We start from the raw sequence: 23,369 nt of genomic DNA, 5'->3' as shown, positions 1-23,369 counted from the left end.
AATTCACATAGGTGCTCATTTGATGGGACACCTATTGAAGCTGGCTTTGTTACATTCTTTGTCACATTCTATGTACTCTCCAACAGTTTTCATGCTTCTTTCTTACCCCATCTGTCAAAAGAACTTTTTTACTTCTTTTTCTTCCTTCAGATTCTCATTTTTAATTTAGACCATGGAATTGTGAAAGTCCCAGCAGAATAAGAACAAACTTTGTTTAAATATTCGATGTCATAAATAATATTTTGAATAATTTCTTCCCTAATAAATGCTCTGATTTAAATAGACCCAATGAATAAATTTGTCCTATCATATTAGCATATACAGAAATGTTCATTTGTGATACTAGAACAGCTCAGCATTTGTTGGCCATCTGTAATTACAGACTTACAGATTAGCCCAATGATACATTCTGCTTTAAGAGGCATTAAAAATTATATCAGAGAAGAATAAATACAAGCCAAGTTTTTTTCCCCTCAGTTTATAAATATCTGCTCTTCTTGCTTATGTAAGTAAAACTTTAACCTGAGCTATAATACAGTTCATTACACTTTTTAGATGCATGGTTAAGTCAGTTACTTCTGCTTTCATGCTCAAGCAGCAGACTCACAGGGGTGTGGCCATATTAATAACTCTCATTAGAGTCAGGAATGGCACTGAAAGTTCATTCCCCCATATGTGCTCTGAAAAAGGAAAGGTGCAAAAGGTTCAGAGTCCAAGTGGCTATCTAATAGTCCAAAACCCAGAGATTCTCAGACTACAGTATTGCTGCATTGTCTCAGTTCTGTTCTTTATCTATACACAGAGAAACGCTTCCCTCACCTGGTCTCTCAGCACCTTTTCATAGTGTTTTTTCTTAACAAAAAAAGAAAAATAAAGGCAGGATAAGCCCCTGTTGTAGCAATAATACCTCCACTTGCTACAAAATAACATTCTTCAACTGAAAAATAATAGCCAATTTATTTTCTAAATACCTACATGTTGACATTTTACTTTCACTCTGCAGTTAGCAGAAAAAGGAGAGTTAGTTGAAAAAGTGAAGTGCAGTTAGTTAGTTGAAAAAGGAGATTTATAGAAGCAGAAGAATGTTTCTGTACAGCTTGTGCCTATTTGGGACAGAATCACTACATTTCATTATTAGTGTTATGTTTATAATTATATGACACATCGCAAGATAGCTGACTTTCCTTACTTGTTTATTAGAAAGAATATTAAAGAACTTAGCAATCTTGACTATTACAAAATCCTTTAGGGACACTCATTTCCTGAAAACTCAGGTAATGCAATGTGATTGACAGTTTGTGAAATTAATCTAGTAAAGTTCTTGATTTTTTTTTCCACTTGTTTTTACTGTATTGCTGTTGACTGCATATTCCACTTTTCATGAGGTAAGGACCATTATTTCTGTCTCAAGTAGTTTTATATGGCTTTTAAAAAGCTTTTAGGCACAGTAGCTACGTTTATGTTAGAACATTTTTCAAGTGTGTACTGCAGACAGGAAGTCAGGGTCTAGCTCGACGTGTTGTTTCCTTGTACAGAACATGTAAATGGTGGCTGCCCAAACAAGACTTACGTAATATATATTGCAAATATATATATATATTATAATATATTATTATATAATATTATATAATAATATAATATATATAACAATATATATACAGCTACTCATAACAAAAATTTAAGGGATATGAAAAACATTTCCCACAAAAATCAAAATGAAGAAAGTTTAAGAAGTACAAGATTTTGTGTCACATCACAAACTGAACTCTTGGTGACACTATATCAAAAGAATAAAAGAAAATTTAATGCTACCTTTTTTTGCCTTGAGGAAGAGCTGGAAACAAGTTAGTTGTAGCAGTTATGGTCTGATGGAAATTAGGACTTGGCTTTGAATGTTTTTTTCCCTTAATCTGCACTTAGTTCCTCAGCAATCACAGTTAGCTGAGCAGGGTCTGATCAAGCAAATAAGAATATGATTTTAAATGATGAAGGAAACAACCAAAGAACAACAAGCTGAAACCATGACCTGACTAAGAGTTAATGGTTCAGTACTGGTAGGCACACGTGCACAACATTGTGGTGTGTATCTGCTATAGACTCTCTGATCAGGGTGAAGAATTAGTTGAGGTCTTTTTAAACAATTGGAAGAAGTCTAACATCCACAGGCACTTGCCTTCTTCACGTGGGACTTGAACCACCACTATCATCTAGAAAGACAACACAACAGACATAGGCAAGGATACAGGTTTCCTGCCACAAGCAATTTCCAGCACCTGCTCAAAAGAATCCCATGGGAGTCTGTCTCAAAGATAGGGGATCAGGAGACTTGGTTGATTTTCAAGGATCACCTCCTCCAAGAATAGTCCATCCCAATGAATAGGAAATCAAAGAAAGGTGGCAGAGGACCTGTGTGGATGAACAAATAGCTCTCAATAGAAGATTTGATACAAAAAAATGAGTCCAGGAGGTAGAAATGGGGACAAGTGACCCAGGAGGAATATAGACAGACTGAGAGTGCAGGGTTAGGAACACTGAGTACCTTTTGGAGACAAATCTGTCAGATATGATACTTGCACAGTCTGGAACTTGAACCATACTTAGATCTACTTCATGTTTGGCAGCATCATATTTTGGGGATGATATATCTCCACTTAGCACTTTTTTTTGCAGTCTACCCTTAATGCAACTGCATTTTTACAGATTAGTATAATTTTCCATCCCCAAAAACTGTGACCTCACTCCTCCTATTTACCAAGATCAGCAAATGCAGAGGACATCTGTATTGCCTTAATTAAAAGGGACACATTTTGCACTGGTATCCTCTCTCCTGGGCTATTGCAAAGAGAATTAGATGAGGGAACTCATAAATCTTAAACTTACATACATTTCTGAATGTGTGGTATGGATAATGAGAAAGGCAGTACTTTGCATGAAGGCAGTCTTCAAAGACTTATTTAAAAAAGTACATCCCAAATTCTTCTTGTCCTTTTATTGTTCAGCCACCAGAAGGGTAATGTCATCTAGCTCAAGTGTACATCTATTTCTGATCCAAATAGTAGAGAAACCACATTCACTTGCTGCTGGCTACTACAATCTTTTGTGGTTTTCCACAAAGATTTAAGGGGAGTTCCTTAATTTTCTTGTATGTCAAAAGCAATGTTTCTGGATGCAAAGTTAGTATGTCTCTTTCCTACTAGGCTTTTTGTAGAATTATTCAATCTGTAATTTGGTTCTGTCTGGATCAAAAAAACATAGAATAAGTTCTATTGCTCTAAAATTCACCCCTTGTCTGGTGAAGACTCATCAGGCAGCATGATCATTATTCCCTTCTTTGAATCCATTCTACAAATACAGCACAGTTTTCAAAAGATGGCATCACAATTTGCAACATTCACTAGATAACCATTCTAGTCCTCTGAGTCTGTGCAATAATCCATTATGATACTTTCATATTTCCTCTTGTCCTTCTGTTATATATGTCTTCACACAATAGAAAATTCTATTCTTTCAGAATATAAAATTCTTAATGTAGCACACGTGCATGTAATGTTCTGGGCAGAAAGACCTGAAAATATTTTATATATCAGCATGCAAAACTTTCTTGTGGGAAAAAGACATTTTTCAAATGGACCATATATCATGCAGGCCAGTGTAGAATATGAAATTATATTAAATGCTACAGAGCTCAACTTACTGGAAATATAAGCCATTAATAACTACTCCAAGATAATTTACCAACATTGGTGTAGAATTACCACATGTGAGATGCAAGGCTGAACTACTGCTGTATTTTACATGTCAACATAACATGCCAGCATACATGAGGTTAATTTTCTCTCTGTCATCCCACTGAACTTCAAAATTGTTGTCTGCAACCACACCTTTGAGATTTAATGTATCTCTAAAAGGACTAACTAAACTTAATGAATCTTTTTTCCCCTTTTTCTGTCCCTGTGTTGAAATTAATTTGACTCATGTAATAATGTTTGTGTTGTTTTTATGTTATAATCTTCTGTTTTCAAGAAATTAAGTATGATGTTGGAGGAAAACTTCGGTATATAAGTCGCATTGGTTAAAAAAAATTGCAATTGCTAACTAGAGGAGGTCGATTTACTTATTCTTCCTACGCAGCCAGAGCAGGCAATACTTCAAATGTAATATATATGGATAGCATTATTTCTCACTTGTTCAGCACCATTCTAAGTAATTACTCTCTGTAATTCCTACCATAGAGTAATAGGATGTCAATTCCTTTTTTCAGCATTAAATTTCTCTCTTCCTTTAATGTCTTTTGAAAATATCTCTTAAATAATAAATAGTAGATGCCTAGGGAGAAATAAACTCCATAAGGTATGATAAATAAACTTAACAGGAAAAGTTTCAGGGTGGTTGTTGGGTGTTTCATTGTTATTTTTAATAAAATAGGCCTGTCTTTTATTGTTAATGGTTTCTATAATAACAAAGTTCATGCATTCTTCTCTTATTAAAACAAATATCTTCAGTTCTCAGACTTTATGGTTCCAGTAAAACATTTTTCTAACAGCAAGAGAAGTGCATACAGTGCAAAACATCCATCAACAGCACCATCCATGGCCTTATAATCAGCTTTTCCAGCAGCGTATAAAAGAAATTACAATTGTCTTTCTGAATCAATAGGAGCAAACTTAGACACATTTTAGGGCAAAAAAAGTATTATATATTTTGTTCTTTTATCTGACAATTCAAATTGTGATGTTTCTAGGAATTCCTGTGGGCTTCCATGTTGGAAACATTCTGCTTAGCAGCTGTAGATGTTAAATAAATAAAGGAGTGCTAACTTGCAGAGCCTTATGCTAACTTACTAAGAAAAATTTTTGTTCTGAGTAAATGCAACAGTTGACTGAAAGTGAAGAGCAGAAATTAAGTCTTATATTGGAAAAGCACTAGAATTTATGAAAACACGTGCAGCATGACCATAATGAAATGGGGCAGAAATACAAAAACATATGGAAGGTAGAAACCAAGTATTTATACATGGTTATTCAGATTTTTCAATTCAGATGCCTTTTAAAAAAGCAATGTTATTAAATTTCAGGATTTTTTTAAAGTGAGCTAAAAGCCCAGATATATGCATATTATATTAAAAACTGGAAGGTGTTTGTTAGTTTAGCCCATTCCTTGTTTCACATCATGAAATATTTACTTGAGAACACTCACAGTGTACCCACAGTACAGAGCCAGACTTGATAGATAAAGTAGGGACATGTCAGCATATTTATTGGCATAAATAATTTTCAGTATCATGAATTATGAAGAGTGTTCACATCAAATTATCTAAAGCTCATACTGTAGTTCCATTTCTATAATGAGTGCTGTTTTCTCATGGGTCAAATAATCTTGACAAACTAGTTAGTTAGCTGAAATTACTTTTTTACAAAGAAATAAACTACACATAATACTTCCACAGCTAACTTTAAGAAACAGCACTTACAAAAGAGGTAATTTTTGGCATGTTTATTGAAACCTTGCCCCTTCCAAGCTGACTTCATTATTTTGGAGCCAGAATAATTACTTCTTATAGTACCTACAGGAAAAATACTGGGAGCAGAATCAGCTCAGTGGGACATCTGGTCTTCTTTTAATAGCATTCATAATTTAAAGAAGTGACTTTATGACTACAGAACCCCACTCTCTCCAGTTCCTAACTATACCTTTGAATGTATGGTTTATTGGGCAATAGGAACATTTTTATTTAGCCACTGAGATTATAACTGTGCCCCCAAAGCTCCTATTGCATTGCCTAGCAAATTTAAGGGATTCGGTGTAACTACTACTACCACCAAAATAAAACCCCAAAAGCCCACCAAACCTACAAATTTATGAATAGGTAAAAAACTTGAGATTTGGTACTATAAAATCATGTATTTTAGCAGTAAGAATAGACAAATAAGAGACCAGCAACTCTGAATAAATGGGTTGAGAACTTACTATCCATAAGTCAGAAATTTTACAAGTTTGTACTAGCTCCACTCTGGCTCAGGGGACCAAAGGCCCACTGAAAGTTGATGTGCATTGAGCACATGCCTTGAAGGCATCTCTAATTTAGCTCTGAGAGGAATGAAGTTCAAGTACTAAGATGCTTCTCCACAACCTCAACCGACAGAAAGCAGGACAATTGGGCTGTTCATGGGATTTCTCTTCCAGCCTAAACTATCCATGTTCATCATACTGAAATGCTGCCAGATATATTACTTTTGTCATGAGGTGGAATTCAAGCAGATTTGTTAAGGGATAACAATCATGCCAGTGATTTTAAGATACATAAAGGAATGTGGAACATTATCCTAGGGGATGTAAACTTTCAACGTATCATCAGAAACAAACAAAATGTTTTCATTCATAGTAGAAGGTAGCTAATTCTGAAAGCCATTGTCATTTAGTTATCTTTATCAGATAGTTATTTATTGACTGACTCTCAGTTTTAAATATCTACAAATACCAATTTCCAAATTGAGCAAACCTCAGACATATCTTGATGCCAGGGATTTTGACAAGACTTTGAATTCACCATATCTTAAATTTACAGTTTAAGGGCCTACTACATTGAACAATACTGATAATATTTTCTTCAGCTAAGGAAAATAAGCACTAGAAGACACAAAGACATCTGGTAAGAGTTACATATTAATACTTCTGGATAGGTAAATACTACTAAACAGGAACAGAGACAACACTAATGTAGAAAGGAGGCTTTGGACCTCAGGTAAATTAAGGGGATGGGTATGCATTCAATTGCATGTCCCTAAGAGAGGGAATTGGATAGCCTAATAAATTTTCTATTGAGTCTATGAGTAGATCAAAAGCCTTCAGTTAGGCTTAAACTCCAGTAAGAGGGTAAGGTAGAACAGGATTTTAGATCTTTAATACATAATGTCTCGAGAAATTATTGTGAAACAGAAAATGGTTACATATCTCCCCAGCTTTACAGAGCTGGTGAATGTTATTGCTTCCAGACTGTATATACCAGTTTGCAAAGCCACTTTCAGCATAGCTGATCGAATCCACTCTGTTTCAAGGTTACTGTCACCATCTAGTGGAAGGAGTTTAGACAGAAGATTCTTCAAATAAGTGTTTATTATAAAGGAACAATATATTCGGACATGTTCTACTTGCATTACATTTAAGTTCTTCAGCTTAGTAATTGGCTAGAAGTTTAATGTATAATCTAATTTCCATTTATATTTTTTGTTAAAAACTAGCATTTACATTTTCTTGCAACTTACTCTCTGTTTCTCATGGATCATTTCACATAAATTTGGGAGCTGGACACAAGCCTACCTACAATGTTTATTACAGATTAAAAATCACTTATTTTTAATTCCTATATTTTTCATAATAAATTAAATAACTGCTCACAATTATTACTGTACTGTCATTTTTTACAACTTCTGGGAGACTTAAAATCTCATAGAGGATGCTCTATAGCACTATTTTAAATGTAGACTACTTTTAAGAGAACATATCATTGCAGCTATGGTTAAGAAACAAAATAGATTCGATAGTATTGTTCCAATGTTGTGTATACCACCTTTCCAATCTATCCACTTTTTTCTGCTCTTTTCACTTTCCCTATTTACAATCTATTGGTGTAGAAAGAATAAAAGCTTTTATTATACAGTAATCTGCAGTCATAACATGTTCTAGAAAACAAATACGTGCCTATATTTAATGCCATTTCTCAAAGTTATTGTGTAGTAGTGAAATCACTGGACTCCAGCAAACACTTACTGTTCATAAAATGGGGATATTAGCATTTGTTGTTCTGATATACTACTACTCCTTTTCAATTATAATAAACAAGACAGAATTACTAACTACTATACTTTGAAAATTCAAGAAAATCAGGTTTTACTATGAGTAAGAACACAAAAACTGTCATGCCAATCAACCACAAACCTTTAGAATAAGTAATTTAAAATCCCAAATCCATACCATTTGCTACAGTTCTCTAAAACTTGTGCTTTCCATTTAAGTCCAATATATTATCTTTTCTTCATTTCATCCATGACACTTCCTATTAATTTTGTGTTTTACTGATGCCAAGAGGAGAATCCCATGTGTTGGCCTGAGGAAACCTGCTTCAGTTTTCACTCTTGACTAAAAGCTTCTACCTCAATGCTTTGGAGGAATTTAACATCCATCTCCATAATAATTCTTCCTTTGCCTGATTGCCCTTTTTTTTTTTCCCCACCCCAAACTCTGCCTTCTCATTTTCCTCTGGTTTTATTTGTTTGACTGGGAGAGAACTTTGTGGATACAGAGGGTTCTGTGTGAACTTTATGTCTCCCACAAGTACTACGCAAGAGAGATTACTGCTGCCCTCACCAAGCTATCAAACCCATCCTCACCTCAGCGCACAACGTTTTGTCTGCTTTACAAACCGTGACATTCTGTCATTACTAACTTGGAATGCCCTGAACTACTATAAATGCTGTAGACTGGAAAGTTATCCCAGTAGGACTGAGGGTTCTGTTAAAGATCTTCCCCTCCCCAGCATACAGATGTTTGCAGTTTACAGCCATAGGGCCTGTCTGTGTTTTAAGAGGCAGGAACATCAGCAGCCCATACTATTTATATGTGCAGCATCCAACCAGAAAAGCCCCTGAACAAAGAAAACCTCCCGAGTATATTATATCAGAACAGCAAAAAAGTCAATTGCAAAATATGCCTCAGCCTTTTGGACAGAGAAAGAACATGGCAAGGAGCTGAAAGAATTCTTTCTCCATTTACTTGGAAAGATGTGATATTATAGGGAAAGAGAAAGGTGAAGGCACCACTCTGTTACAGGCAATAAGTGCCGAGGCTTTGACGTCTAAGACCCAGTTGACCACAAACACAAAGGAGACTCTAAATTACAATCATATAATCCAGGGAAAAATATGTCAGCTGGCACTGAGGGAGGTTTTTATATTTTGCTTTTAGAAAGACAGCAAATATACAAAAGTACAAAGAGTACATACTTGTAATCTTGTAAGAGTACTTACTTGTAATCAGATTAAAAAAAAAAGACAAACAAAAAAAACAGCTCAAAGTAAAACAGCCTTATCTGTAAGCCCCCATATACTGAAGACTATCATATAGTCTTCAAAAAACATAATAAAGTATGTAGCAGGCTCAAAACCATTAAGAAAATTATATATTACCCAGTTCAGGTCTGTATGGATTGCCCAAAATACTGATAGAATGCAAATTACTAGCAACCCGTGATTTAGAAGACAGTGACCATAACTAGACAGTGGAATATGCTATTATGAACCAACAATTGATGCCATTTGGCCAACACCACAGTGTATCATTGCAATAAACAGTATACTTTATCAGCACTAAAGTTAGCAACAACAGAACGTACAGCGATGCTTATGAGACACATAATTTCTTTTTGATGAGTTCCTACAGCTTTGACAGAAAGTGGCAGTACAGAAGGATTCCAAACTGATATTCTTTTCACAGAAGCTGCTAGTTTGGAAGGAATTACATTTGCGTTGTCCTCCTCTGTTTATTCTCATTCCCTATTACACAGAATATCACTTTTCAAGTCAAAAGAGACAGACTGTCTTGGTATCAGGGAAGGTGAGGCATTTTGGGAGATAGGTGAGGTTTCTTAAATTTCCCATTGTGTGAAACATGTCAGCAAACACTGCATAAGAGGAGAAAGATTTTTTCCTTATTTTATTTTGGATAGTAACCCACAATAAAGAAATTATATAACCAATTTGGTTCAATTTTCTGATTTCTTGTGACTACTGTAATGTATTTCACCCAACATATAATTAAATTTGTTTAATCCTGGTTTGGAAAAAAACAGGAAATAAGTTTTCTATGTGACATTTCAGAATAAACTAAAATAGAGAGAAAATCAGCTCAGAAAAGGAATTCTTTTCAAAAGAAAAAGACTGAGAATGACACCATAGTTTCAGTGGTCTGAAATGAACAGCATCTTCATTATCTAGAATACATTTTACATGAGAAAAAAAATTCATCGTTTTTAACCACAGACAATTAAAATTAAATGGTGAATGCAAATAGCAAGTCAATGATAAATTATTTTCATTAGGAACCAAAAATATATCTGTTCAGCCATTGAGAAGCAGTTTCTAACACCTCTTAAATCAAAGACAAAAATCTACTTGGAAGATAAATAATAACAAATGTAAAACAGTTTGTCAGGGGAAAACACATATTTTCAAAGGATCGCCTCACAGATCTTGTTCATTATTTCCACACGTCTTTCACGTTGTGTATGCACAAACCTATTTATAGGAAAAAAAATAAAGGAAAAAAAAAAATCTTGAAAAGTGCAAGGTATTACCCAGGGGCATTTAATCCTATTTAGAAGAAGATGCTCAAAACACTGGTAGCTAACAATTTTTCATATACTCTTAATCTTACCGAGATTAAAGGTCTGAAAAATACTGAGTAATGGTTTCATGAAACAGATTTTTAGTATGTTTTAAACAAGAATCAGGGATTTCCCCAATGTGTAGCAAAAGAGGAAATATAGTAATAACGAGATGTCTGCTTCTAAAAACAAAAAAAAAAAAGGAGCTATTGCTTTCTTCTATCCATTAGCTCTAACCCAGGTTCTGCATTTGATCAAACTGGCACTTCACAGAATATTCTGAGTTAGAAGAGACCCCAGAAGGATCACCAAGTCCAAATCCTCAGTGACTGGCTCATAAAAGGATTAAGCCCCCAATCTTCGCATTATTAGGACCATGTTCCAACCAAGCTAATCTCAAGTTTTGTAGGAGATTCCTGGCTAATAAAAAGTCAAAGAAAACACTTTGCTTCAAAGAATTTCTGAAATTCTTTGCAATGGCACAGATGTTTTGATCTAAGTCAATGTTTATTCAACTGTTTTGAAATGTCTTCCCCCTTGATCCCTCAACACCAAGCCCCTCCTACTTTTCCCTCTCCAAAGTGTGTCTTCTAGGATAACTTTCCAACATCCAAGAGTTATGAAGGAGTGAAGAAGGCAACATCCTGAAGAGTATGACAGAGAATATTCTGCCAAGAAATACTGGAATGGAGGAACTCTGAAGGTTCAGCTGCTCAGCCAAAACCCAGATGGGACGTTGACTTTTAAAGCCTGCAAAAACCCTCCAGAGGACAGCCCAGAGGACTTCCAGGCTTCTATACCAACATTTTGACCTATATCAGTCCCATACCACTGCATTAGCAGTATCTCTGGCCACATGTTCCTCTTTGCTGTCTCTAAAATTGTGCCATTTCACTTGTCTAAATACATAACAATTGTACTGCTATCATTGGAACCATCAATACAAGTATATGTGACCAACTTCTCTTTCTGTTTTAAATACACTTTGTGCTTCTAGATTTTGCATTCAAAATATTTCATTCTGTGTTCTCATTTCCTATGTTTCTTTCCTATCTTTACATTCATATCCTGATAAAAATCTCATCTCCCATTGTTGCTATAAGATACTGTAACCAGGAATTTGCACATGAAAATGTCTTTCTACAGGGCTATTTAAGACAAGTTATTCAGGTAAAGGAGTCTTTAACTCAAATGGCAGTAGAACAACAAAAATAAAGAAGATAAAGACTGATAACTCTATAACACTGACTTAGGTAATTGTTAAAAGAGAAAATTCTGATTTTGTACACATGTAAGATTTGCTCAACGTACCACAAAATGCAAGGAGGGATTACATCATTGCCTGTATCCTAGCAGTATGTTGACATTCCAGGTGACAGATTATTTGCAGTGGTGAGTTAGACAGGATTCATTCAAACAAACTTTCTTTTAAATAAACTTGGAAACAACCACTTCTACTGTCTAGGGACTGATATTCATCAGATACACCTGGGACAGTCTTCCCTTATGGAATGTCTACATCTGAGCACATTCTGTTTCACGGAGGTACTGCTCACTCAGACACTGACCTCCCTCAGGAATGTTAATTATACGCATTACAGAAAATGACATGTCCCACTGGGTATAACTAATGATTTCATGTCTCATCAAAGCAGAAGCTATCAAACAGCCTAGAAGTCATTTCCTTGGAGAGCATCAGAAAAACAACTGTGGAAAACAAGCAAAAAGGCAGCCTGAATCCTTTGTAGAGTTTATCCATTTTACTGCAGTTAAAGAGAAATCTTGTTGTGTGGTGATATCACCTGATATGTCCAATTCACTATTTGGAATAACCTTTTCGGCCACAAGTACAAAGCAAATATTTTTCAGATGATGCAATGTGACCGATGTCCTGAGGGTGGGTTTATTTGACATAAGGTACCAGAAAATTTTGCTAGCTGAACAACCCTACTGTTAATATGACTCTTTTATATCTTGCATGAAAAAAATTCATCATAATCATTATTGTAAAAAAAATTATTTGAAAACTTTCTATGTAAATCTTCTCATGTGTCTTCATGTATATACATATGTCTTCTCACTGTTTTATACCTTGGGTTTATGTTTTATAGCTTTCCCGGTATTTTTTCAGTCATTGGACAGCTTCTTCTATAAATTTGACAAATGTCTGGGAACACAAGAAAAACCATCAGATGTACCATTTCTATAACCAATACTACACATACATTGGATGTCAGAATTCTTTCATTCAATTTCCAGCAGTTTGGTTTTATTGTTTGCATGACTTCCTTAAGTAAGCCTTAGAGGAGGCCTATGTAAAACAAAATCAATCACTGTTCTTTGCTTTAAAGCATTCTTTAAACTTTTTCATTAATAGTAAGTAAAGAGAAGGAAATGAAAGCACTGAACAATGTTTTCCAACACACACCACCAGATAGCAGTAAAGGATAAAAAGAAAGATTTAAAAAGTAACCACTAAAGGCCACAAAGCAGAGGGACTGAAAGAATAAACCCAGAAGCTTGACAATTTGATGGGTTCTTCACAACCTAATTACGTACATGTTCAAATGCAAGGTTGTCTAATTTGATGTAAATTACATATTAATCAGGCACGAAAGAGAGCTATGTCATATCTGGGTGTGATTTCAAGCAGAAATTCAGCTGCAGTCCTCCTTTTCTTGGCACATATTCTGTTTTAGCCATTATTTTTGTTTGGCAGCCTAGCTAAGATACCATCATCTCTGCTCAGTAGGCCAAGATCATCCATTTTTAGTGGTCAAGGCTAACCAAACTGAGTATGTTTATTGCTGCATTTTGATGCATTTCTGTCTTCCTCCACCTCCCAAATTGCATTAGTTAAGATTATATCTGCTGTAACTGATTTCAGTTAATCAAAATTAGATGAGCCTTTTAGACCTCACAGAAACAGGGATATTTTCTGTCCCCACTTAACAGCACTTGCTTGCAGGCAACCCTCAACACCAGAAAATTCAATTCTTTACTTGTCAGTTGTACTGCATGTTTAGACACCAAATGGCAGATACTCCCCAGACTAACATCTTGTATTAAGTTTTAGAAATATCTACAGTATTAAATGAGTTTCTTGGGATTACCAACTCTGTGATCATAGGTAACTTTTGCTAAGCATGGTCTTCTGTCGACATGAAATAATGTCCCTGACAGGAGAGGGCAGAATATTTTCTAAATCTTTTCAAATGAAACTTCATAATACTTTTGCTGTTGCTCTCAATGACTTCAGTCAAAACAATTTTTCCTCACGAGTGTTTGTCCTAACATTGACTCATTTACATGAAGATAGCAGCAGTAAATAACAGGAATTTCTTGACTAAAATAGGAAAAAGTGCCAGCATCTGCATAAAAAAAAAATTAAAATGAGAGAAAAAATTCTTGACATGGTGTTGATAACTAATAGTGCTCAAAGTTTGCAAACTACTTTAGAAGCCAAAGATTATGGATTTATTTGTTCATTTGATGGTCTATGATTGGTTGGTAAATCAGTTTCTAGCTTCTAATACTGTGGGCATCACCTAGCTTGTAGTACAAACATGAATCCTTTTCTGAGGTGATTGTTCACTCATGGCTGTTTTGTTAAAGATGGGAATACAAATTTGGTGGCAATTATGAAGATTTTGAGAAGTAAAGATACATAGTGTGCCACAGAATTTTGTTACTAATATAGTAACTAATAATATACTTGTTGTAATACCTATATTGTTACTAGTATAGTAGCATAATACTAATAATATGGGTATGGCCATACAGTGTGATGTTGAGAAACTGAATATATACCTAAATAAAAAACCCCTCTTACACAGGTAGGACCTAAATCACAGTAATAAATGAATCTTTTCTCAAACTGGTGCAGATACACCAAAAATATGTAAACTTGCAGCAATGAGTTTTTGATAATAGGCTCTTATTTCTTCACCATCTCCAGTTTTCCAAGTGATTCCACAAAAAGGTAGTATCACAGCTATTAAGATGACAGCACAGGTCATCTGTGAAGAAGCATCCTGATCAAGCAGGCAAACCAGTCTGAGCTTCCAAATATAAACAGGTCTGGGAAACAAATCATGACAGACCAGAGAACAAGACACAAAATGGCATTCTGCTTCTATTCCTGCTGCTGCATATTCTGAAACATTTACACTAAATTTTGTCCAAAATTTAATCTCTAGTTGATAACAGGTAAAGAGTGTTACAAAAATGTCTGTGTGAGGATAAAACAAAAAGCATCCACGACTTGTTGGAGACAGGATGGGACAGGGTTCTCACTATTCTTTTTTATTCCACAGTATGCCAAGTCAAATGCTTAACTGACAAGGTGCACAGTAAAATTATCAGGATAAAAAGTATGTGAACTATTTTATAAGCATGTCTAATAACTGACAAAATATAATTCCTCTATATGTTTTTCATTTTTCTTCAAAATCCAGAATAAGTTGTGAGCTTTATACAATCACGTTGAAGATAGTTACAAGTTCATATTTTTCAGTGTTTTAAAAAGTATGAAAAATTATGGAAAATATGGAAATCCTCTATTCACATAATATGGGTACAAAATGTACATAGATTCAACATAAACGTATTTAGAATTCAGTTATGTCTTGCTGAAATTTTGTACTTTGAACTTAAACCATAAGGGAATAAAGACTTTTATTTTGGGTCTTCCTATGGCAACTTGAACAGTTCTTATCTGCAGTGTGTTAGGAATCTTTTCATGACAACTACCCAATATGTATTATTCATGGTAGAGGTAGCTGAAAGCTTTTTGATTAATATATTATTGAAGAACTTTTCATTTCTATTAGCTAAATTATTTACTTAGAACTGTTTTCTCCTAATATTTTTCTTGCTCTAAATTGTAAAAAGTATTTCAAATGGAAGGAATTCGTTGAAATAACCAGCAAGCATCACAAACTCAGAAAGCTGGCTGGCCTTTAGGCAATCAAATTATATTCATCTCTTGATGTCCATAAGGGACTGAAAACCTCTTCACTCATTAAAGGAATGATGGATATTGCACTACTCTCTGTCTCTCAAGAGCTCAGTTTTTCAACACTAACCCTCTGAAATTTACTGGGATCAGAGAGCAGTAACTCAACTTCACAGTTAGTCTAAAGCAAGAACCAATCATGAGCTACCTACTTGTATTTAGATGTTTGCATTTCGCATGTTTGATTGTGCACAATTTCACATGCAACCGAGAGTTCACACAGGAAGACATCTTACCCTGAACAATTCCCCTGAGCATTAGGAAACACCTTAATTCTTTGTCATACCAAGAAATTGTTACCCAGAGATATCACAAATTCTTTCAAAGTCCTTCTTATAGTTCCAGGAAGGAGCCCATTCCTAAGCTCCTTTAAAGGATGCCAAGTTTTTTTCCTGAAGTATTTAGCTGTAGATATATATCAGAAAGAAATGTATCTTCCTGGACTTTTTTTTAAGGTTTCCAAGTAAGCTTTTGCTATAAAATCCAGCATGCATAAACCAGGCTAAGAAATTTTTCTCCCTCGGGGCACAGTCTGAGATAAGATACACTGAAGGACAGAATCTCCAAATAAGCCCATTATCCATGCCAATTAAATTCAAGCCCAAACACTGCTTTTCTCCACTGATGCCTTTTATAAAGAAATATAAATATGGTGTCAATTTGAATGTTGCATTCAAATAGTTCATTTAAACTTAATCTGGCACAACTAAAGACTTGTTCTGAAGGTAGATTAGGTAATACATCTCATTTCCTAAGTGGAATTCAGCAACTGGAACACTATCTGGAACAGAAGACTGATTTCTTAGTAGGTGTCTTTCTTCCCAGAATATTTAAAAAAACAGGAGTATGTATCCTTAAGGAAATAATGCAGGGCAGTTTACATAAACTGGGTGAGAAAACCCATGTAAATATTATCTATTTTACCTCTCACTCCAAACACACAGTTACCATGATTTAGCAGCAGTATTGCTATCAGAGAGCTGTTGAAAATTAGAAGCTGGTTGCTCTTCTCATTCATTCTGTTCAGCTTCCTTTCATGAAATATTTAAGGTATTAGATTTTGAGCTCTTTAATACCACCACAATGCGGGCTCAGACAAAAATAGATCCAAAAGTTCCAGAAAGTCAGCAATTTTTAAGGTGTTGTGACATCTGAGGAACATATGGCCTCATCCATATGTGTTATTCTTGTAATTCTCCCCTAAAAAGTCACACATCAACAGCTTTCTAAAATAGTATTTTTTCTCTTATTTCCTTTTTTAGATTGAAATATACCAAAATGAAAATGCATGAATAAACATGTGTCTGAAATTAAAAGCATCTTCCTGCTGTTTTCAACGTATTATTTGCAAAACTACATATTGAAAGCAAAAATTGAAACGGCTGGTTTCAAAAATTAAAAATTGACACTTAGGTGTTTGCTTGAATATGCCTGAATAATGTGAGAGATGAAGACAATTATGCATAACTATGCAAATTTTACAAAACATTCCTATTGTCTTAGTCACTATATGTCCAGCTTTTAAAAGAGTTTAATTTGTTAGGTTTCTATCAATTGTTGTATTTAATCTCTAAAATGTTGTATGTAATTGTAGCACCACTGACTTTTTTTCCTGAGCAGCTAGCAATTGGTCCTAATTTTCAGTCATTACAGCTTGAGCCAGCCTAGCTTTGCTTAAATTAAATTTATACTAATCTTCTGAAGGATCTTGCCGTATCTAGTTTTTGCCATTTATCTCGGTGTGGTTCACATCAACCCTCCTCAATGCTGAGACTGATTCCTGTGTATAGCTACTTAGAGAACAATCTGCTTTAAGAGAACTGAAGTTTTATCTTTCTCTAAGTGCCATTCCATTATGGATAAAGGCCATAATGAGAATACACCAACAAACTCATTCAATTAACGCTGCAAAAGCATATCTGATATTTTTGGATTAAAAAATAACAAGGATTAGAAAATTAAATCAGAGTACAATTTCTAGAGCTAGAAGTCAGCCTAGTTTAACCTTTTCATCTCACTAGTGGTTTTTAAATGAAAGAAACATTTAAAGGGCACTCAGCACCTAGTGTACCCTTTAGAAATTGAGAAGTGCTGAACATTTTGAAAAAAAAAAATCAAATTACATATATCTAAGCTTTGGTTTACAAGCTTAAGTACAGGCATCCAACATCTAAATTTCTGGTCAACTCTCTTGAAATACATGGTTAAAGTGTTATTTTGTCCTTTCAGCTAAAGAATAAAAATCCTATTTACTCCCTGATACACCCCTCCAGCACAATTAAAATGAATGTTAAAAAGTGCCCCAATGCAGCATTACTAACATAACCTAACAAACCCATTGTTTTAAGAGCACAAGCATAAAACAGCAACATTTCTCAAATGCATTAAAAAAGCAAATCCTTTCTGAGACAGAAGGCAGGCTTTTAAACCTGTACCTGCATTTCTCCCAGAACCAGAATCAGACCATTTCCAATGGATCCCTCCAAGCAAATGAGAGCATCTGCATCAGACAAATGCTACTGAACTCATTTATATATGCCATCCATTCATATAGAGAGAAACCTGTAACCACTAGGACATTTTAAATTCAATTTTAATACCAATGGCTGCTTTGTAGTCCTCACCATCTGTCATACCAGGCTGCATATTTTTTTCCACAATGCGATATTCTCATTCTCCCAAATAAAAATACTTTTGTTTCCCTCACAGGAACTTCATTAATTCTACTTCAGAACAATAAAAATTGATCAACCTAGCACTGACATTTAATGTGTTTTGAGACACAAAGTACACACACAAGCTAACAATTTCAGACTCAAATTCCTGTACTTCTGGTCTCACTTTAAAAATAACAAAGTTGAGGTATATGTCATTTTCCTATTTTTATACAGGATGGTTTGCTTTCTTTCTATTTAGTGTTACCAGCAAGTATTGAAATTTTGTCCCGGAGAACAAATTGCCAGTTTTTCTAATAAAGTGCTATGTATTAATTTCTTTCAGTGACATATTAAAAGATATTGTTTGGTTTGTTTTGGGGTTTTTTTTCCCTCAGTAAATGCTACAGAGAATTGGAAGCAAAACAAAATGGTAATAAAAGACATTGTGGGAACTCTCTGGGTTTTGCAATTGTTGGCATCCTTTCTCACTAAACATGTCACTCAGCAACTCCACACCAACTATGACCCTACAATCTTCTTATAACACAGTTTACAGTAACTGTAGCATCTAGAAAGAATCCAAGATTTTTTTCTTTTTTTTTTTTCCCTGCACTTTCCTTTCCCTTAGCTTGTCTTATGTAATGCATCCAAAGCCTACTGTCAGTTCTTCAAAACAGCAGGCCACCTTTCCTATCCTCAAGAGCCACCAGGCTCACATTCATAGAAGGCACATATTTTCCACCCAACTGGAAAGAACCTGTTTCCCAGGACACTGCTGGATGCCAGAGAATGCCAAAGCCACTTTTAAGTTTATGCTTGCCTGTGTTCTTTCATTATATCATTAATGTAATGATGCAAAAGCTGGTTGCAATAACAGAATGAACAAATTGCTTTTTGATTAGGGATCAGTGGTAACAGATGTTACCCTAATACTCCATATTCAGAGTCTCAATGTTTTCTCACAGGTCTTAGACACTCACAGTCCACATTGATTAAAACAAAAAAAAACCCAAATAGAAGTACCACACAACCCCCCCTCAACAGAGCAGTATTTCTTTGTCCTCCTTCTCCCCACCCTCTATCAGTATAGAGTCTCATGATTTCAGTGTAACAATTTTAGCTTCCTGTGACTCTGACTTTTATTATAAGACCAACACTTTCAAGTTTACCAGCAAATCTGCAAAAGCTTATTTATTAATTTCTTCATAAACAGCTTCTGAATACTAAATTAACTCAAACCTTAAAGCTGTAAGTCAGATCTGCTGAGGATTCGAGTTCTTGGGCTAAATGATCTAGAGTTCCTACAGAAACAGATATCTCCTGGTCTTTCATCAAACAATTTACGTGTTTAGTCATTCATTGGAAGTCAACAATATAGCTTTAAGACATTTCTATCATACTCTCTTGTTTCAGATAATAATTACTGACACTCCCACACTGTCTGGTCCTTTTAAGTTATTAGCACAACTGCCACAACCTAATAATTTTAAAACTTACAGAAATTTTAATATTCCTCACACCGGTAAGAAAAGTGTCAGCATACCACCTATAAAAAGTGTTAATTTATGGTGCTTTGATATTTATTGCTCTGCAGCAAAACGTACCAAGAAAAAAATACAAACTGTGCACTGAATATCAAATTGATTTTTAAAACCAGGTAGAATGTTATTCCTCAGCAGAAGCTGGTTGGAGGATTTGTCAGAGTTATTTTTAGTTAGAAAAGTGGATTTCTCATCATTTTGTCAGAAAAAATAATTCTAGGGAGAAAAAAAAATAAAATAAAAAACCCACACACCACACAACCACCCCTACATTTTACAAAGAGAGAGACAGACTGAAGCTGTAACCCAGCAAAAAGGCACTCTTCTTTTGCAGAAAAAGAGGAACAAAGCTACGCTTTCTTAATACGACATTATTCAGCTTTTAAACACTTCAGGAAGGTTTTCATGCCTGTATTTTTCCCTTTAAACTGCACAAGAACACAAAGGATTTGATTTCTGTTTATATTGATTGAAAAATATAACTTTGTCAAAATATCTCAAGAAGTGTTTGCAGCCTTCTGTTTGAGCTGCAGTTCTGGAAATACTGCTGGGCTCCCACTGCAGTTCTCATAGGCCTTCCTTAGCATAAAGCTGTGCACCCACAGTGGAAAATCACATATTTTGTAAGTTCTGCATATGAAGCAAATGGAAAAAAAAAAAAAAAGGTAAACAGAAAATGAGTGATGCCTTTATACAAACAGCTGGAATTGAAAAAAGTAAACCCACAATTTTGAGTGTACGTGAATGATTTAGAATAGGGTTAATAAGCAAAGAAACCTCCACAAATTCTATTATCATTTGATACAACTTTCAAGGTACAGTCCTGTGGTGTGGATCTGCTTTATCAGTTTAATGTTTCTGTCTCAATTTGTAACATTTCTGATGTGGTGCATTTTTGTATTAGAGCCTACTGCAGAACTGAGCTGTGTGAATAATGGATTTTACATTGTACATTCTGAACCTCAAGAAAAAGAATCTCTGACCAGATAGGATATTGCATTTGCTGTTTCCTTGTGAGATTATTGCCAAATTTCCCCCTTTATTAAACGAATTTCTGAATAGATATCTCTCTTTCCATTTTCTTTTAAGTTTTGATATCTTAAAAGATAGAATGCTTTTCTTCCTCTAGAATATTCAAAAGATTAGTCAGGAATTTATATTAAGAACTTTGCCTGGTTTTATTGCCAACAATCTTCTCATTTCTTGATGCCATTTGATTAGGTTCTGGGCATGAACACAGTCAAGTACTATTCTTTTATTATTTTGTGTTGCTATAAGATACAATTTTTTTGACAGCTTCCATAAGTCTATTTTTCTCTCCTTGTTTTGTTACCTAGACCAGGGCAAATAAATTGTTCAGGCTCAGCTTTCCTGTTGGTTCTGTTAAAACATTCTTTTAAATTTAGCACACAATTCTCAACCCAGTTTTTACCTAGGAGGCACAAGATAGTAGAATATATTGTCCTGACAAAATTCAATAAAACAAATCGATCAAACATTTTACATACTTTCTGAAAGCAATTTAGAAGAAACTGTTACCTAGCCTTAGCCACATCATACTAATTACATAGAGAATATATTAATGTGTACTGAGTTGCAGATACACAGTTTAAGAAGTGAGATTAGAAGACTGAATGTAAAGTGCTCTCTCTCACACCTCTCTTACTCTGAAATTTCAAAAGCTAGATTAAGTGGAAGTGGGTGACATCAGGAAGAGATTAAGTATTTTTGTCAAATTTTTAAAATATCCCCCTTCATTGTGGTCTCATACAAAATTAATTTCCTAATGTCTTGCTAGATCTAAGCTTTCAAAAACTCAGGATCTACAGAGTTTTTCATCACCAAAAATGAAAAATATCAGCAACAGCGTTTGTCTTGGGTAAAACCAATTCAAATCCCTGTTAGAGGGTCAGAAAGATGAACACGTATTCGTGATGAAGTTTTTCATGTGCGAGGAAGTCTTTCAGATACTGAAAATTGTCACTACATTTATGGGGTCATAACCATTGTTAGTGGGACTGCAGCTGGTGAGCTGCCAGGAACATTGTCCCACTGAGGGGCAAATGTGACATGCTTCCCAAAGAAGCCTATTCCCTGAAGCGAGGTGAGAAGTGGGATTAGAAGAGGATAACCAAGTTCCTCTGACTTTTCAGAATATTAATTTATCTTAGTCTCTCCTGTCATTCTCACTCTTGCCTTCTTTGTGTTGACTGAAAAACTTCCCCCCCTCCACAAGCCTGCCTATGTCCACCATGGATTGGTTTGTCCTGAGATGCCCAGAGCAATTCAGTGCAATCAAAATAAAAACCAGGCACTCCACTGAGCAATGAAAATATTTAAATTCACCTCGTCCCAATAAGTATTTCAATCGGCATCAGTGACATGCTGCAGTTCCTGTGTACTAAATACAGTGTTTCTGTGTTTAATATGGAAATCAAATGCTTTAAGTAATTGAAGCTGACACCCAGCAATTTCCAGCAAAACATGTCAGTTCTAAGCATCTTAAAATATAACCTTGTTTTTATGAAACTGATCTGTTAGCTACATAGATCTATAATCAACAGTGCCTCTTAAGATATTAAAAATTCCCTTAAAAACAGATATCTTCAAGTTCCTTGTGTACCATTTTGTGCTGACTCCCCTCTCTGAATACAAACTTACTCAGGGGAGAGAAGATATTTAAACAGGGCCATGTTCAAGATCAGAATCTCATAGAACTATTGCTACATGGAATATCCAGTAGCCAGTAAGCAGCAGTAATTCAGTTTTGGAGCAATGACCAATAGTTACTATAGACTGCCCACTGGAAGCTCTGGAGGAAGTAGGTAGGTGTATTTGTCACAATCAAATATATACAGCATACCCTCACTGAAAAACAAAGACAGCTACACATAAAAAAGCACACGAGGCGTTCAGAAAAAGAGGTAAAGTAAGTGTCTTTTTTGGAGCAAGATTAGTACAGACCCTGTAACATTTTTCTATATACCATTACAACTGTTTCTTCTCCCAGCAGCTGCTATTCATGTGCTGTGATAAGATTATTAAAACATGGAAAATTCTGTTTCCTCAAACTTGACCATCACTCACCAGAAGTCTTTCACTCATAGCAGAAGTCCTGAGATGGACTGGCCTTTATTAATCTGCACTATTTACACAGCAAGTCAAAGCTGAAACACAAATCCTGCTGCAGAAACAGAATCCAAAGCTTCCAGTACAGATATTTTATTCTCAGTAGAGAAGGATAAAGCTACACAACATTTAAACAAATGTTACATGTTTTTGGGCCCAGGACTAAAAATTCTTGTATTCTCAGCCAAATGTTAAAATTTCTGTGTTTAGTACAGAGGAAGGGTTATCTACCAAACCATAATCTAACTGATAAAAAGGAGAGAAAAAGTCAAAGCTCTAGCTTCTGTTTTAGATTTTGATTAAATTTCAAAAGCTGGATGAAATGAAACATTAAAAAAACAATACCCCCAAAAAATAAAAGGAAGCTTTACGGTATTTTGGATATTCATCACCAATTCAGGGAAAGCCATTCACATTTTCCCAATATGAAAAAATCTAATCTTTGTGACTTGTCAAGAAAACACAGACATAGTTACAATATTTTCAGTAGGCTGCTACAGCCCCACATCTCAATGATTCTCATATCAGACTCAGTTGAGCAGAAGGAGGAATCTAAACCTGGATTTAGTCGAGCCAAGAACATTTGTTTAAAGGAAGCTTCCAGGAAGTGAGTGCTGATACTTTTGCAAGACACAGCTTGTGTTTGT

The 23,369-nt window shown here is 35.0% G+C and overlaps 1 protein-coding gene across 1 annotated transcript in view; it reads right to left on the bottom strand.

Annotated features, from left to right (window-relative positions):
- The window catches only part of FSTL5 (follistatin like 5), a 381,034-nt gene that overhangs the window by 326,184 nt on the left and 31,481 nt on the right, over positions 1 to 23,369 (bottom strand). The window lies entirely within an intron of this gene.

Source organism: Pseudopodoces humilis, chromosome 6, assembly GCF_049639895.1.
Source record: "Pseudopodoces humilis isolate 2021_Gansu_Grassland_sample_001 chromosome 6, ASM4963989v1, whole genome shotgun sequence".
NCBI lineage: Eukaryota > Metazoa > Chordata > Aves > Passeriformes > Paridae > Pseudopodoces > Pseudopodoces humilis.
Note: the sequence above shows the minus strand (reverse complement) of the source record. Positions and strands in the feature narration are given on the sequence as shown.